Source organism: Aethalodelphis obliquidens, unplaced genomic scaffold, assembly GCF_003676395.1.
Source record: "Aethalodelphis obliquidens isolate GAN/ISIS:26980383/991018 unplaced genomic scaffold, ASM367639v1 scaffold4, whole genome shotgun sequence".
NCBI classification, from domain to species: Eukaryota; Metazoa; Chordata; class Mammalia; order Artiodactyla; family Delphinidae; genus Aethalodelphis; species Aethalodelphis obliquidens.
In genome coordinates this window covers 7,955,311-7,971,566 of record NW_020837948.1, presented here as the reverse complement: position 1 = coordinate 7,971,566, position 16,256 = coordinate 7,955,311, and the positions used below count along the sequence as shown (strand labels likewise).

General features: G+C 48.4%; 1 long non-coding RNA gene across 1 annotated transcript; it reads right to left on the bottom strand.

The window, feature by feature from the left end:
* Positions 1–1,020: 1,020 nt before the first annotated feature.
* Positions 1,021–16,245, bottom strand: LOC113615620 (uncharacterized). Its single transcript, XR_003431065.1, has 4 exons — positions 15,703–16,245; positions 7,746–8,107; positions 1,870–1,982; positions 1,021–1,573 (listed from the first exon to the last, which is right to left on the bottom strand). It is a non-coding gene; the product is annotated as an uncharacterized LOC113615620 (long non-coding RNA).
* Positions 16,246–16,256: the final 11 nt, after the last annotated feature.

The window sequence follows — 16,256 nt, the reverse complement described above, 5'->3', positions numbered from 1 at the left end:
GGCACTGGGTGCAAGGGGGAGCAAGACAGGTACTGTGGTGCCCTCAAGGAAGCCACAGCCTGGGTGGATGGCAGACATGAATCACAAGGGCAGTCCTGTTAATAGGGAAGCGAGGTCTGAGGTGCTAGAAGGGGACGTCACGCCAAAGGGTTTGACCTGGATGGAGTCAGGGAAAGTGTCAGCAGAGAAATAAGGGATGAGGGAGGGAAGAGCTCTACAGCGTGAGGATCTGTGTGCAAAGATATGTCAAAGGCGAGCACAGGCAGCAAAGGCCCCGTGTGGGCACCAGCACGAGCGCGGGCGGCCCCTAGCAGCTGCAGGAGGGACTGCCCCGCGGCGGATAGGACTGGGGAGATCACCAGTTTGGTTGGGGGCGGTATCTGCCTCCCGGCAATCTCAGCATTTCTCTCTTCCGGGTTTCTTCCCGTCCTCTCCGATCCCCCCGCCCCCGCCCACCCCCACCCCCCCACTGTATTCTTTCTCCTTTCCCACTCTCCGCACCAGGGAGCGCGCAGGGCGTGTGTGTGTCTGTGTGTGTGTGTGTGTGTGTGTGTGTGTAAGATTTTAGTAGAAAGAAAAGAACACTCGCCTCCAGAGTACACGCCACGCCACTCCTTCTCCGAGGCCTGGCCTTTCACAGCTCGGTTGCACACTCCTGTAGAGACTCGCACTTTTAAAAAATATAAGTGATAGCAGAGTTGGTGAATTGTGGCTGTTCGCACTCGATGACGCATCCTGGACTCCGGGTCACGTGGATCTACCCTCTCCTTAGGTTGCTCGGAAGAGGAAGCAGCCTCGTTTATTTAGTGAGCCCCGAGTAATGGACGATTGTGCTATATTCAGTTCTGTACTATCACAGACCACAAAAGACTGTTAGTGTTGCAGCAAAAATAGAAATCTTCTGATAAACAAAGAAAATAAGAAACAATGAGCAGGCTGGGGAAACAGCATAAACAGGCCTGAAAGAATTAAGCGATCTTGGTTATACTTTAGCTGTTACTACTAACAAACACTTGTCCTTCACAAAGCTAAGCAAAACCAATTACTCTCTGATTCCATATGAATTGTACCCTGCACCTGGCACTTACTCTTGCTGCATTCTCTTGTAGCAAATCACCCCTCTTAGCTGTTTACATTTCAGAAAGAAGGTCGCAGGCCGATAACCCAGAGATGAACAGACCCAATTACCAGGCTGCCTGACGCCAGCAGTAACTTTTAAAATATTGGAAGAAGAAGAAGAATGCAAGACATTCACCACTTTGATCCTTTTCACTTACCCTGGACTGCGGGTTCCACCTATAAGACCCCCTGTAATTCCCCAGGACAGAGGGGCACAGTTCTTGAGGCGCTGCATGCTCTGTCTTCCCTTGCGCATGGAAGAAAAATAAAGCCATCCCTCTCTTCCTCCAAAATCTCTGTCTCTGTATTTCTGTTCGGCATTGGTGCACAGGAAGCCGATATTTCGGCAACATTACCGATTCACACTCTCACCATCAGCACGTGACAGTGCTCATTTCCTCATGCTCTTGCAACACAGGGTATTACCAGGTTTTTATTTTTCATTTTTGCCAATCTGATAAGTAAAATGCGATATGTAGTTACTTTAATTTGCATTTCTCTGATTACCAGAGATGAGCATTCATTCAACAAACATTTGTTGTGTTTGCTGGTGGGTGCTGAATGAACATGGAACAGAATGGTCTTCTCCCTCCAAGAATTCCTCTAAATCCTTCACTCATTTTTCTGAGGATTAACTTCTTAATGATAGATAGGAACTTTTCATATTTTTGCAAGAACCTTTGTTACTGGACCCTATTCCACTGAAATATTTTCTTATTATTGAAACTATCATATTGATTTAATTATTACCTCTTAAAGAGTTTAACGTGCTAATCTCTCCTCCTCGTTCTTCGTTTACAAACTTGCCAAGGTTATTCTCATACATTTCCAATTGTCCAGAGGTTTAGACTCAGTATCAGGCTCTGGAAAAACAGACAACAAACCCCTTTGAACCGTGACTGGGGTTGCCCTGATTCTAGAGACTCACTTGGGGAGAACTGGCTAGAATCCTTTCCTCCCAGAGAATACTGTGATCTGTGCTTATTCTGCATTTATTCAGGTTGATGAAATAAAAATTCAGATTTTAAGGCAAGACCAAAAAAAATTTAAACATAAAACTTTTTCTCTGCCCTTTAGCCTCCTCCCTCCCCCTAGTGTGCACTGCGCAGCTTCCATGTGCGTTAACTAGACCTCCCCAATGGCAGAAATACCTCCTCAACCATAAATATCAATTTTTCTCCTGGTACCAGCCATGTAACTCTTAGAAGGTAACACTCCTTTCTCAATCCTGTAAGGGGTCATGATGACACACCTCCACTTGCCTTGTATGTGTCTACCTCTTTGGTGAACTTTATGTACAATGCCAGTGTATAATTTCCCTTAAAGATAGTGATTGGTGCAGAATAGACTGGTCAGACGACCTGGGTAAATACTGGGCCACACCTAGTGGAAGTTCTTAGCTTAAATACTTACTTATGACCTTATTAATGTTACTCGATATATTTCTTCTTTTTTTTTTTTTTAACTGGTACGTGGGCCTCTCACTGTTGTGGCCTCTCCTGCTGCGGAGCACAGGCTCCGGACACGCAGACTCAGCAGCCATGGCTCACGGGCCCAGCTGCTCCGCGGCATGTGGGATCTTCCCGGACCGGGGCAGGAACCCGTGTCCCCTGCATCGGCAGGCAGACTCTCAACCACTGCGCCACCAGGGAAGCCCTCGATATATTTCTTATATTCTGCCTATTTTGCCAGATTATTGTTTCTTGCATTACCAAATGTGTGACTGAGCCTCAGATAAAATTAATGATTAGGCAACTTGAAATGACTGACCAAATATATAGATCTATAAGATCAATGAGTGTGATAGTGTAACTCTAGATATGTGAAGAAGCAACAAGAGGGAACCATTTCCTGGACCGTAACAGACTAGTGAGATAGGCAGTCCAGAGGCCTTTAGTTACTGTTAACAGGGCCTAGTCCAGTAATAGCACATTGAGTGGCCTATCAATGAAGTCCTCGACTGACCTGGGAATGAACATTCCTAGTGTCATGGGACAAATTGGTCATGAAATGGCCCCCAGACCTCGGTTGAAATTAAGACTGAAAGGGAAGGGATTGTAAAATAAAGAATGTTGCCCACCATCCAGTTCTACAAGAATCAAGTCATTAGCCACTTCAGTCACTGACCTACAGTAGACCCTGAAAAGAATTCAAGGCAAAGATCAGGATGAGGCACTCTGTGTTCTGGGAAAGGTGGTAGAACAGGCCTTCAGAGAGTTAGATATTTTCAGGAGAAATTTTTAAGAACCTTGATTCTTGCATCTTCTCATACTGAGAAAAGCACTAAAACCATTAACTAAGATGTCTGTTGCTCATGGCTAGCAGCAACCTTCTACTGAGATGTGAGCTGGATTGGTAGTATCCACTTAAACAAAATCACATATATATTGACCTCCCCACCTACCTCTACGAACAGTTCTCAGAGCGCTCTCAGACTGTCTCCTGGGCTATAATCCTCAGTTTGGCTCAAATAAAATCTTTCATTTCTTTCTTAGGTTGACCATTGATTAACTTTTTTCATTGACAGAGTGTTGTGAAGTACTCTGGTATATTTTTATTTCCATTTTCTTTTTATAGATCTTGTGTTCCTGCTTTAATTAGTTCCTAGGAATTTCTTCCAAGGCTCCTCCCGCGGACCCCACCCCTCCCCTCCCTCAAGGAGCACAGGGCAGTGTGCAAGTGTCCTCTGAGAACTGAGTGGCTGGAGTCTTGTGCCCTGGTCCTGCAGGCCTGTGCAGTCTGCAGACAAGGTCAGGCACCACCGGCTCATATGGTGAGCAGAGGACTGGCCCGCAGCGGGGGAAGCTATTAGGCTCAGGATCTCCAGTGAAAAAATCCTGTAGCCTCAGGCACAGGCCCCCACCCCTCTCCCAGACTCAAACCTGCCGAAACCTGGCTCCCCACTCCCAGCAGCCGCCCTTACTCGCCTTAATCCCACAGCCACCACCTCCCCACATGGGGCCTACCCACCCCAATTGAGGGGTCCTCCAGTTACCTAGGTACCATTAAGAGATCGAGCAAAGCTGCAGCAACTGTTGCGGAGACTCAGCCTCTGTTCACCAGTGCTGAATAGAAACTCGGAAACAGAGTTTTGGGGTGAAGTAGAGAAGAATAGCTTTGATTGCTTTGCCAGGCAAAGGGGGCCACAGTGAGCTAATGCCCTCGAGACTGGGTGACCCACCTTGGAGGGGGTAGTGAGGAGTTTTATAGTGTTCAAGGAGCAGGGTATTATCAGCTTGTGGACAGTTCTCAGACTGGTTGGCATAAGGTGAAGTTTCAAGCATCATCAACCTTCTGGCTTTAACCAGTCTAGGGTCTATGTTCTTGGGGTCAGCAGTTTTCATCTGGTGGGAGGGGGGCTGCTTCCTATAAACACAGCTTAGTAATGTGTGTCAGACCTTTATATCTTTCAGGGAACTGGGAGTTCGGTGATTCTGCCATGTGACAGATTTATAGTCTAATTTTTACCATTTTCCCAGCCCAACAGCTATTCTTTGTTTCTACATCTTCACATTTCCCAATCACTAACTCTTGAGTCAGCCTTTTACTTCAAAAGACAAGGACACAGGGGCTTGTACATGGTTTCACAACCAGATCAACCCTTGCCAAGGTAGGCATCCTGCGGGGTCGGGGGGGGGCAGTAGCCAAGAGGAGTGTTGCCAGAGCTGCCAGTCTTCCCTGCTTCAAGGCCCAGGCTCTACCCAGTCCCCCAACTACCTCCTTTGCCCAGGGGCGCTGACTGACCCCAAATGTGCTGGACCATGAAAAGCTTGGGACAAGCTGCGGAACAAGGCCTTTGTGACCCAGGGTCCCAGTCCTGAGACGGGGCAGCTGAGTCTCCAGGAGGAGACACAGATCTAGGGTCCCCAATTCAGAAATCCCAGCCCACCTGCCCCAGACCGACCCCTCGTTATTGTCCCGAAACCTGCCCCTCTCTCACATCTTCACCTCAGGGGCCTTCAAACCAGAGGCTTGGACATCATTCTCTACACCTTCTCCCCAGCCATCCCATCCTACCCATCACTGTGTCTGGGGTTCTGCCTCCTAAGCATTTCTGCGGCCCATTTCAGGACAGCTGGAGAATTCTCTTATTCCCTTGCTTCATGGACCCCCTCCCCTGGCCAACATGGCCCCAGGGCCCTCAGGATAGAGCCCCTGACTGATCAATTGTAGGCCTACCATTTAAGGCCTCTTGGGACTGCAGGTTGCTGACCGACCGTGTGTCTTACTTCCTCTGCTACCCAAGACTGTTCACCGTTCTTTGAGCAATCCTGGCTTTTCATACCCTCAGACCTTTTCTCAAGCTCGAAATGCCTTTATTCTTTCTTCTTCATTCAGCAAACTCCTACTCACTTTTTAAGGCCCAGCTCCACTGTCCCCTCCCCTAGAGCAAAGCCTTGGCCGGCCCATCCCCAGGCAAAATCAGTAGTAGTTCCCATCCACATGCCCTCCATCCTACCCCCTCCATTCCTTCTTGATGCTTCTGACACAGCCTATGATCTCCTTGGTCAGAGCCTGGCCCAGACCTACCACCACCCTGCCCAGATCTCAGGTCAGGCATGGAGAGGTGCAGGGGCCCTGGGGCCAGCACCGACCCTCTCTCTGACACACACATACCTTGGGCCTCCCTGCCTCTTACCACTTTCCTCCTCACCTTGCTCTCCTAGTTTCTGCTGGCATACTGCCTAAACCCTCAAGAGGAGGTAAGGCCTAGAGGGCAACTGCCTCATTCCTGCATCCTCAACCTCAACCTCAACTCATTCATTCAACTAATTATTTACTAAGAATCTACTATGTTCCAGGCATTGTGCTACATACTAGGAGACATTTTGAACAAACATATTTTAAAAGCACAGATGATAAGCAGTGCTTAATGGAAATAAATAGGATATTACAGTAGAAAATAAGGAGTAAGGGAGCATCTGTGTGGATATCTGGTAAACTGCATTTCAGGCCAAGGGAGCAGGGAACATAGAGGCCCTGGACGGGGCAGGGAGGAGGAGACATGTGCTTGCCTGTCTTAAGAACAGCGAAGAAATGTCTGGAGTAGTGTAAGTGAGGTGCCAGTAGAAGTATACAAGCTCAGAGAGACATGGGGGTGGGAAGACTGGCCACGTTGACCTTGTAAGCCTCAGGAAGGACTTTGGCTTTTACTCGGAGAGGAGAAGCCAGAGGAGTGGCATGACCTGGGCTTTTATGTTTTAACCAGGATGACTGTGTCTGCTGTATGGAGAATAGACTGTAAGGGGCAAAGGTGGAAGCAAGGAGACCAGTTCGTAGGCATGACTGCATTCATCCCTGACTAATCCCTAACTAGCCTCCATAGCTGTCCTCCATAGCTCCAAGCCCCAGTTCAGGCCCCTACATTCTCCTGCCTGGCTGTAACAGCCTCCTGACTGGCCTTCCTGTCTCCCATCTGGCACCTCAATCTTTTCTCCACCCAACAGCAAAGAGAGATTTTTTTTTTTTTTTTTTTTTTTTTGCGGTACACGGGCCTCTCACTGTCGTGGACTCTCCCGTTGCGGAGCACAAGCTCCGGACGCGCAGGCTCAGCGGCCATGGCTCACGGGCCCAGCCGCTCCGCGGCCTGTGGGATCTTCCCAGACTGGGGCACGAACCCGTGTCCCCTGCATCGGCAGGCAGACTCTCAACCACTGCACGACCAGGGAAGCCCAAAGAGAGATTTTTAAAATGCAAATCTGACTATGCCACTCTTGTCTATTAAAGCTTCCATGGCTTCCCATTAGGACAAAGTCTAAACTCCTGAACCCAGCCCACAAGGTCCCATGAGGTGCAGTCCCTGCTGAAATTTGCTGACAGCCCTGCCTCAGGTCCCCATAATTGCAGTTGTGCTGATCTGTAAATTCAGCTTCCTCAAGATCTTTTTCCAGACTCTTACAGGCTTCCTTGACCCTCCAAGGAGCTAGAAATGAAAACTGAGTCCTTCTTTCTGGTTCTCTGTGTGATAAGCTTTATTCTCCCAACTTCCACCTTGAGAACCAAGGAAAGGGGTGAGGGCAGGAGAAACCCAGATGCTCCTTCAAGCCAGCCCTCCCTTCCCGGCCAAGGACTCAGCCCCTCTTGGTGGCACAGCGGCCTGGCCCTGTGGTAACAGCCCATGAACAGCTGAGTTAGGGGTGTTGTGACCTGCACTGTGACGCCCAGAAGCCTGGGCTATGGGCCCAGAGAGTCCTGTTGACCACTCAGGGAGTGCCCTGTCCCCTCCTCCACCTGTGGGTCCCCCTGCCCAGCTTATCTGCACTGCAGCTCCATCCTGGGGCTCATTCTTACCCAGGGTAACAGCTGCTTGACTTTAGTCCCCATGCTAACCCCTGATTTGCTTTCTACAACTCTGGGTAATTTCCTGGTTTATCATTTTCTCACATAATGTTCAAAATTTTCCCACAAAATAGTCCTTAGCACCTCTGAAAAGAGGTGGAAGTCTAAAAAGAAATGAGGGTAGTAAAGGGGTCTGTAATAAGCAAGGACCGTTCTTCTGTGCCCCCTCTACCACAAGTAGGAAACTACTTGGAAACCAAATTTTGTCTTTGCTCCTGTCTGATGTGGACCATCTGTGGCTGAAGGTAGAGGCTAGAAATCCCAGGAAAGGCTGCCAGAGGCCTTACCTGTTCCTGCAGGGTCTGGGGTTGGCCTCAGCCATGTGGGCTCAGAGACCTGACTGACCAGCCCTGTGAGCAGGTCTGTCTCCCCAGTCTGACTGGGTTAGCGAAGCTCAGAGGCTGAAGCACCACACCATACACCAGCTTCTTTACCAATATAGGCAGCAGTGGAAGGATACTCGGCTTCTCTCCAGGGTATTCTTGGCCTAAAGGCACATTTCATGGGAAGCCAGAGCGGTTACAGACTCAGAGGAAGTCTCAGAGGATGCAAACTGGGTAAGAAATATCATAGGAGCTAATATGTCCCAGGTCTTCATCTTCAAGTCCTTAGTGAACTGATATTACTCTTCTTTCATCTTCACATAAACCTGAAAGGAAGTACAGTTATTATCCTCACTTCATGGATGAGCTTAGAAAGGTTGAGAAACTTGCCGAGGTCACACGCTGGTTAGCTGATCTCCATGGCAAGAACACCCAGGGCAGTCGCAAGTACGCATCTTCCCTGGAGAACATTGCCTGTCCTACCAACGGCCTAGTGACTCTTGCCAGGCCACTTCTGAAGGGTGCTGGCCTATCTCTGCTTGTCAAGGTCCCTAGAACAGCCCAGAGTGCAGCTCAGAGGCACCAGCTCTTCACACAGGGCCAGGCTCCTCCATGGAGCATGGAATGGTGGAAGATGAGCTGAGTCAAGGTGACCCCTGAAGCTTTGGGTCTGGGTGTAGACAAGGCTGGTGCACACAGCACCTGTTCATAAACTCTGGCTTGCACGAACCCACCCCCACACCTGCCTGACTTGGGCCTGGGGTCAGGTTTGGATCCCTGCGCTAAATGGGCTGTTCTGACTCCTCACTACCTCCCCCTCCCACTTCATGCAGTGCCTTCTCAGCCTGTGTTCCTGTCCACTCCCCTGCCTGTCCCTGAGGCACCAGCCTCCTCAAGCTTCTGGCCCAGCTTCTCCTTTCTTCTCCAAATGCTCATTCTCAAGAGTGCCTTGGGTTGTTTGCACTGCCTAATAATAGATCCCTTCCAAACTTCCCCCGCCCTCTTTTTGTAGTCTCACCCAGTCCCACTGGAATTAGTCTGGGAGGATAGAGCTCAAAGGCCCAGCCAAGGGATGGTTCTTCCCCTACAGGCTCAATCTTAAGCTGACTGTCCTACTGTGACTCCACTTAGGTTTGTACAGCAGAGAGAACTATACTCAATATTTTTTAATAACCTACAAGGGAAAAGAATCTGAAAATATATCTATATATAACTGAAATACATATATATTTTAAAATATAAATCTAAAAATATATAGTATATATATATATATATATATATATATATGGAGATATAGATATTTATGTGTCTGGATCACCGTGCTGTACACCTGAAACTAACATAATATTGTAAATCAACTACACTTCAATAAAAATTAATTAACTAATTAAATTTTTTAAATTAAGAATCTTTTAGGTCAAGTATGGTCTATCCTCTGCCAACCTTTGCAATCTCATCCGTCTGCCTTTCCCAACCACTGGTTTAGTGTTCACATGGCAGGTGTCTGGGTTGGAGCAGATTGCCTGGGTGCCAGGGGGTGGCCCAGGGATCCACCCGCCCCACATAGTTGACTCCAGGCCCTTTTGGTCAGAAGGAGCAGAGGCAGGGTTTGAACCTATAAATGAGGCTGCCAGGGTCTAGCCTTCCTCATGTTCCTGGGCAGCACCCAATGAAGGGCAGCACAGGCTGCATCCTCCGTGGTCATATATAAGTAGGATGACCACATAGGACTCCTCAAGCTCACAACTTCAGATATTCCAGGCACACTGTTTATAGCAACCAGCCACTGATATAGCCACCAGCTTCTCTGGGGTATCCCAATCTCAGCTGTGCTGCTTACTTCTCACTTTCTGCTCCCGGACTCCTCGGACGCTGAGGCATGGAACACATATAGAAACCCGCTCAACATGCATGGGTGTGCAATCTGGAAGTACTGGGGGGTTAACACCCAACAGGGCACACCTGAACCAAGAAGGGTGGGAACCTATGGATTAATGTTGCCTACTTCTGAATCTTCGACATTTCTGAGACACATTCCCCCAGGTCCCCACAGCTGTAAACAACCCTATGCTGTACCTTTGTACTTGCTTTTCTTCTTCTCTGTTTTACTCTCCACCATCCCTTACTCCTGTTCCCTTAGAGTCATTCCCAAATAGAAGGCAGTCTAGAAGGCAGACTTGCAAGGAAGGGACTCTAGAACTGAAACAGTCCCCTTTCTAACAGAGATAAGGACCCCATTACTGTTAGTAAGTAGGATGGTAATAATCCCAGCATGCAGTAGCATCATTTACCAGAACTCCTGTGATTAGAGATTAGAAAGAGATGCAAGGGGAAAGCGAAGCATTGGCTTGTGTCAGTGCTTTTTAATCAGGGGCTATTCTACCCCCCAGGGGACATTTAGCAATGTCTGGAGACATTGCTAAATGCCTGGTACCACTAGGAGAGTGTACTATGGCATCTAATAGGTAGAGGCCAGAGATGCTGTTAAACATCCTGAAATACATAGGACAGCCCCTCACAAGAAAGAATAATCTGGTTCAGAATTTCAATAGTGCCAAGATTGAGAAACCCTGGTTATGGCACAGAGAACATATGAGGACAATGGTGATTATAAGGATGATGGCCTTGACTGACTTTTGCTAAGTGCTTTAGAAGCCTTGGAAAAAGAAATGATAGTCCCAGGTCAGCCAACTCTAAACTCAAGGTACACTGTGAAAGCCAGGAGGCCTCCATAGAAGCTTTTAAAGAGACCTTTATCTCCTGCAGCCACAGGACAGACTGTGTTGGAAATCAGACCCAGGGCTTATTTAATTGATGTAACTATAAGGGTAGGAGAGCTACAACAAAAGGCTGCATGCACAGCTTTGTTAGGTCTATGACAAAGTCATGGCCCTGATACAAAATACACGGAACCCTGGAACATGGAACAGGGACATTTGGGTCCGTTAATTGAGAGTTTTTAATTCCTGGATTCCCCCAAACCTTTAAGGCCAGCAGCAGCAGCTCTCTTCCCCATACTACAGGAGAGTAGCCTCTCCTTGACTGGAATCCCTGCCAAGACTCCTCCTAAGGCAAGTGGCTCCAGAGGTGACGCCTATCCTCCTCCGGATCCTCCCTACCTCCCCTCATGGTCTCTATACTAGAATTAGGTTTCAGCATAGTCTAAGTGGGGAAATACAGTCCCTGATCCACAAGGAAATAGCATATATATTGAAAAAATGACAGGACCTATGTTCTGGTAGGAACAGGGGTAAAATGTGTGGGAATTTACTAATCTGGAAGCATTCTCTCATTACGCTGGGTTTAACATCCAAGCAAGGATACATAAAACCATCTTCATAAGCTTCTGAGATGGCTCTTCGGTACTTGGATACAATTATGGCCTATGGAAATGAGGTGGAAATGCCAGAGCTTTCTTGACAGTATCAAAGGAGTCAGAAGGCCCAGGGGAGTGAGAATGTTAGATTGTTTTTAACACGCAAGACCAGAGAACCTATCACCGGATTATATTCCCAAGCCAAGTTCATCAGACACTCCCTTCACTAAGGCAATAGAAAATGCACAGGTGTGGATCTCTAGTGTTAGCGGGGATGGTAGGATTCTAGAATAGCAGAGGCTGGATGGTGACACTTAAACAACAGAGGCAGGGTGGATGTAATTACAGACCAAAGGGGCAACCAGAGGGCTTCAACCCATGGGATCTGTGGTGATGGCTAATACACCACGCTTTTCCTAGGAGTTAAATAAATGGGCAGATTGACTATTACTTGACTTATATAACAACCTCACCCCCAAAAGGAAGAGCTAGTGATCAGAAGGCTGATGACAACTGCTACAATGGAAAATAGTGTTTCCTCATAAATTTCCCAGATCCAGGCCAGTTCACGAGCTCAGAGCCTATTAATTGAAAAGGAGTCCAAGTCTCTTTAAGGAAGAACCCTCCTATACTGCTAAAAGTATTTATGATAATTACTTCCCCAATCTTTCCCTGTAAGGGATCTGTGGCTATCTCAGACTACTCAGGCTGCTATAACAAAATACCACAGACTGGGTTGCTTAAACAATAGAAATTTATTTCTCACAATTCTGAAGGCTGGAAAGTCCAAGATCAAGTGCTGGCCAATTCAGTTCCTGTGAGAGTCTTTTTCCTGGCTTGTAGATATCTCTCTGGTGTCCCTTCTCATAAGGGCACTATCCCATCATGAAAACCCCACCCTCATGATCTAATCTAAACGTAATTATTTCCCAAAGGCCCCATCTCCAACCATACTTCCACACTGGAGGTTAGGGCTTTAACATATGAATTTGGTGGGGGGTGGGGGGTGGGGGGTGGGGTGGGGTGGGGTGGGACGCAATTCAGTCCATAGCAGTGGCCTTTAACCTGAGTAACTCTGGCCTGAGGAAAGGGAAAGACCCAGAGCTGTCAAGAGCTGTTGGATACAGAGTATGAGCTGGCCCTGATACTAATGGACAGGAAGCACCATTAGGGTCCCCCAGTTATACTGGGGGCTCATGAAAGCCAGGTGGTAAATGGAGTTCTCCTGCAAGCAAGTCTAGTGGATTTAAAGATCCACACTGGATCTTTAGTAGTTCCCTGGTCCCTAAGTGCATACCTAGGAGAGATACACTTAGCAGCTGGCAAGACCCTACCATTTACTCCCTGTCCTATTAAATAAGAGAAATTATGGTAGGAAGGACCAAACAGAAGCCTCTAACACACCCACATTTTTGACCAATTTATTACATCAGAAGTAAAAACACCTCCTTGGAGGAATTACAGAGATTAGCACCAACATCAAAGGTTTTCTTCTTTTTATCCCTCAGTATGGAGGATCAAAAGCTTTTTTTATGTGGGATGAATAGCAGTACATATCACTGTCTTGCCCTTAGGTTATGTTAATTCTCCGGCTCTCTGTCACAATATAGTATTTAGTGACTTTGTCTTGATATTCCATAGAACATCATGATGGTCCACTGTACTGATGACATAATGCTAATATATCATAACCTAGTGAGCAGATGTCCTAGTAAGACACATTCATACCAGAAGATGGGAGATAAAAAGTATGATTGAGGGCCTTCCATGCTGGTGAAGGTTTTTTTACCTTTTTGTTCCAGAGTGAGTTAAATGTATATAAAAGTTGACAAAGTAGTAAAATGAAACCCTAGGACCAATATTATGGCCAATCTTATTTCATCTATATCCTCACCCACTTCTTTCATTCCATATTATTTTGTTTTTGTTTTTGCTTTTGCGGTACGTGGGCCTCTCACTGCTGTGGCCCCTCCCACCGCGGAGCACAGGCTCCGGACGCGCAGGCTCAGCGGCCATGGCTCACAGTCCCAGCCGCTCCGCGGCATGTGGGATCTTCCCGGACCGGGGCACGAACCCGTGTCCCCTGCATCGGCAGGCGGACTCTCAACCGCTGCGCCACCAGGGAAGCCCCATGTTATTTTGAAGCCAACTGGTGAAGTTATTAGGGATCCAGTAGTCTGAAGCATGCCAGGCCATCCTCTGTAAGGTAAAGGCAAGTTGTTGTACCCTGTACCCTCTACCACTAATAAAAAGACATAGTGCTTGGTGAGAATACTGCTCTAACCCATTTAATGGGTGCCTTGGAAGGCTCCCACCTTTGAGTGAAACCCAGAGCAAGAGAGAGCTCTACAATGTGTCCAACTATAGTACAAGGTTCCCTGCCATTTGGTCCACATGACCCAGCAGAATCAATGTTGCTAGAGGTGTTCATGGTGATAAGGATGCTGGGTAAAGTCTCTGATAAGCCATAATAAAAGAGTTTCAGTAAGATCTCTAGGGTGCGAGAGCAAGGTCATGCCTTCTGTAGCAGGGAGCTATTTGCCTTTTGAAAAGCAGCTATTTGGCTATACCTGCCAATGGGACATCAAGGGTCTATGCAACTAGAAATATCCAGTAAGAGCTAGTTATTGTCAAATTCTATCAAGTCATAAGATTAAGCAGGCACGTAAGCAATCCATCATATAATAGAAATGGTAGAGTCAGGATCAGGATTGAGCAGGTCCATACAGTTCAGGTAAGTTAACAGGTGGCTCAGACTCCATGACACCTACACCTCAGCTATACCATCACTTCTCCCTCAACTCAAACCTATGGTCTTATGGGGGTGGTTCTCTATAACCAACTGATAGAGGGAAAAAAATACTCAGCCCTGTCTCACAGGTGCTATCAGCCAAAAAATGGATTGTTTTACTGCAACATAGCCCCACTTAGGAGTGGCCCTAAAGGACAATGGTGAAGGGAAATCCTCCCAATGGTCCAGCTATAAGCAGTGTACTTGGGCATTCATTTTGTATGGCAGGCGAAGTAGTTCAAGGTATGGACTTACATATACTCATGGGCTATGGCAAACAGTTTTGTGAAGTGGTACCTGCTGGCTCTCACACATGTACACCCTGAAAGTGCAGGGGAGTCGACCAGTGGAGCCAGAACTAGTAAACAAATGCCTCTTCATTCTCTAAGGCTCTTTAGAAGGTCCCAGCTGGATCAAATCCCAATTACCCACAGCAATTAGGGTTGGGAAAAAGCTAAGGCAAGTAAAAAGAGTGAGTCACTTGCCTCAGGTGCAAAATTTAAGGGGGTGCCAAGAAATTCAATAATCAAGATAAATAATATTTTAACATAGTATTTTTAAAAATCAAAACGAATATAAAAATCCATGATGAACAAAACATCAAAATTTTAAGATACGGGCTTCCCTGGTGGCGCAGTGGTTGAGAGCCCGCCTGCCAATGCAGGGGACATGGCTTGGTGCCCCGGTCCGGGAAGATCCCACATGCCTTGGAGTGGCTGGGCCTGTGAGCCTGTGCCTCCAGAGCCTGTGCTCCACGACGGGAGAGGCCACAACAGTAAGAGGCCTGCGTACCACAAAAAAAAAAAAAAAAAAAAATTTTAAGATACGATCAGTTATTACTAATTTTTTCCTTTGGTCTCAAGCTCTGATGTCACAGCACATCACTGTCACTGATCCTGGTCAGTACCAATGACCAGCTCAATTACACAGTCTTGTGTCAGCCTTACCTCCTTCCCTGTTCACTCTACCTAGTGCTTCACTCCCTTCCTTGGGATCACTACTATAAATAAATGATCTCCACATAAATTCTTATCTCAGGCTTTGATTTTTCATTGGGGGACAGGGGAGGCTGAAATCTAAGCTAAGTAAGACAATGACCACAGGAAATATTGTTCAAAGAAGGATTCTTGTGAAAGGAAAGGGAAACGCTATTAACAATTCTACTGGACTAATAGGCATAAATCACAGCTGTCCTGGCACATCTAGACATATGGTCTTATTACACATAAGGAAACTAAGGTTCCAAGGCGGTAGGAAGCCCCTCTCCCTGTAGACTGGAGGCTACAAAAAATGAGGCAGAAACGTCTCCCACCTCTTAACCAGCACCTGGAGAAGCAAACACACTTGTACAAAATCTCCAAAGAGATGGGCCCTTCATCCTGTCAATCACATCTGCCTCAGGAACCCCAGGACTCCCACTGCAGGCCCAGGCTAGCTCACACAACAGCAGAGGGGCCTTAAGCCTGGACACGAGCAGACTGGTCCCTGCTCTGGTTACCCTGCCAGAACTGGGCGGCAAACTGGACCTTCTCCTCCTCCCTTCCTCCCTCCCTCTGTTACCGGACCATGGGGTGCCCCTTCTGCAAACTTGAGGCCTCCAGTCCAAGAAGACTCTGGCAGCCAGCCTCAATGAAGAGCCCCAGGGGATCAAAATCAGAGCCCAGGAGTAGTGACAGCTGGGCCTCCATTACCGTGCTCTCACGAAGGACCAAGCTCCGTGTAGTATGTTCTCCAGAGGCCCCAAAAGGATCCTGGGACGACCCGGCAGTCCTTGCTCCCCACCTCCCCTCAGTCCGAGCTTGTCTCTGACGCACCGCGATCTTGATCATCCCTGTTTCCCCCTTTTCCGGGCTGTCCCGAAGCCGCCGGCAGGTGACTGAATCCAGCTTGGGGGTTGATGAGCGCCGGGTGGGCGGGCGCCGGCCACTTGCGCTGCGGCGGGCCAGAGGAGAGGGCGCGCTCCTGTCGCCCCTGCGCCCGCAGAGCACAGGCCCCACGCACTAGCCCGTCAGCGCCCCGCCCGAGGCCCCCTTCGGGCTGGAAGCGGCAGAGGACCCCTGCCCAGGACGAGGTCTGTGGCGACGCCGACAGACAAGGTCGAGGCCCGACCTCTCAAAGACCTTGCTCTGCGGCCTCGACTCTTCCCATTCGCCCGCTTGCCCGTGAGGCCCTACCCGGCAGCCCGGGGCTGGGCGCTCAGCACCTAGGGGGCGCGGGGGCCGGGGATGGGGCGCGGGAACTGGGCCTATTTTCCGTACGGAGGCGGCACCGCTGACCTCCTAGCCTCAGCGGGGTGTCTGGCGGGGTCGCCGGGGGCGAGGAGCAGAGCAAGGGCGGAGCCGCCCCGGAGCCCCACCCCATCCAGCCC